Raw genomic sequence first — 2,368 nt, forward strand, 5'->3', positions numbered from 1 at the left:
ACTAGTTATTGTTGTTAACCTCTCATGTGCCTAATTTATAAATTACACTTTATCATAGAAGTGTACATACAGGAAAAAAAATAGGTATATAGGGCTCGGGACTATTCACAGTTTCAGGCAATGTATCCCTGGGGGTATTGGAATGTATCCCCCATACGTATGGGGTGACTACAGTACTTATCAACTGGAATAGCTCATAGATAAACATGATCTTTCCCACTAGCTGTATGCACCATAAAAGTTGGAATTCTCTTTTTAAATCTTTGTATCCCTAGTGCCAGCTCATCTCAGACACATATTAGCTCTTCAGAAATTATTTAATAATGAAGTATTAAATGAATAAATGATTTAGGGGGCAACTAAAATAATATCCTTCATTTATGAAAATGCTGCAGTAGCATATAAACTATACACTCTGATGTTCTCTTTCAACCTCAGGTATAGTAGCTGATTTAGCCAGTTCCAGCTATACTCTTCTACCAAGGCTGTGCTTGTCAAGTTGACCAGATAAGACTGGGCTGCAATTTGTGGCCAATGCTAACCAGGCTAGACCTTACAAACTTTGTCTCCTCTGGAAATTTTGGGGTATTGGCTTTGTTAGGGCAGATCTAGAGTTGGTCTTCATCTGGGTGCTGCCTTCTCTGGCTTCCAGGGTTGGTGTTGTGATCTCTCTTTTCTGACAGGGCTGGAACTCCAAGCTCTTCCCTGCACACCTTCCCTCAGCCTGCTTCATCCTAGTCCAGTCTGCTCCTAATCCTTTAGCAGCTGCACTCAAGCGTCAGGTGATACTACATGCTGAACAGCTCATCGTGATGAATAGCTCAGCCCTCAGCCATGGACTCCTGGGTGATGCCACCATGGACTCCTGGGATCCCCTTGCTCTCTCATCTCTGTTAGCCTGACATGGATTCCAGCCATTTCAGGTTTTCTAAACTCTGATCTCTGTGTCTTTAGCTCAATGGAATCACCATGCTCAGCTCAGACACCAACTCTCTGCAACACAGAAAGGAAATTATCCCCAGCAGAATGGGTGACTGTGAGGTCTATCTCTTAAGTTTTCTTCCCTATGAGTTGACTGCCTAAAATAAATCATCTCATATGTTTAACCCAATTTTCCAGTTGTTTCTAGCGGGAAGGCTAGTTCAGTACCAGGTACTCTGTCTTGACTAGAAATAGCACTGATTTTAATGGAATGGAATGAAAGGAAATGGAATATTACAGAATGGAATGGACTGAAAGTAAGAGAATACAATACAATAGAAGATGATACAGCAGCATGTCTCTAGTAAAGGCAAATAATGTTTTGTGAAACTGTTTTCAGTTAAATATATATCTATGTCTATAAACATATAGGTATACTTTAACATTCAGTCAAAAATTTTTTTAAAAAGTATTTCTTATTGTGGTTCATAGTCAAAAAAATTTTGAAAGTCGTTGAACTGGATCGAAGTCCACGACCTTGATGTCTTTCATGTCGAGTTGAATTCATTTCAGACACACTGTCAATTCAGGAAAATGAAATATTTATCCATACTCTCAACAGAAATATTACAAAATACTTAGATAAATTGACTTATTTAAAAGGAAGGACTTTTACGTGGGAGAATAAACCTACCACTCTCTTTTTTAAAAAATATATTTTAAAGATTATCATTCTACACTTGTGCCTCTTACATTTTAACAAGCATATGAATCTCTTGGGAATCCTGTTGAAATGAAGATTCTGATTCAATAAGTCCACAGTAAAGCTTGAGGTTCTGCATTTCTGACAAGCTCCTGGGTGATGCTAATGCTTCTGTTCCACAGAAAATCAAGTGGCAAGAATCTGGAGCAGAAGCCAGTAAACTCTTTTTGTAGAGAGCCAAATTGCAAATACTTGAGGCCTTTACGACACATGCAGTTTTTGTCTCTCTTCCTCTTTTTCCTCTTCCTTCTTCTAAAGTAATTTCTTTTAAATGTAGCTCCTTGGGGGCACCTGGGTGGCTCAGTCAGTTAAGCGACTGCCTTCCTACCTTCGGCTTAGGTCATGATCCCAGGGCCCTGTGATCTAGCCCCACACCTGGCTCCCTGCTCAGTGGGAAGTCTACTTCTCTCTCTGCCCCTCGCCCCGCTTGTGCATGTTCTCTCTCTCTCTCTCTGAAATAAATAAAATCCTTTAAAAATAAATAAATGTAAAAATCTTTCTTACCTCATTGGCCCTGCAAAACTGGATAGTGACCTACAGGTTATAGTTTGATGATGCTGATCTAGAGCAGCCCTGGCCAATAGGAATATGATGCAAGCCACTTACATAATTTTAAATTTTCAAGTACCCACATTTTTTTAAAAAAAGGAAAAAGTGAAAAAAGTAAAAAGGAACAGGTGAAAC

The sequence above is a fragment of the Canis lupus genome, chromosome 17 (assembly GCF_048164855.1).
Source record: "Canis lupus baileyi chromosome 17, mCanLup2.hap1, whole genome shotgun sequence".
Taxonomy (NCBI): Eukaryota; Metazoa; Chordata; class Mammalia; order Carnivora; family Canidae; genus Canis; species Canis lupus.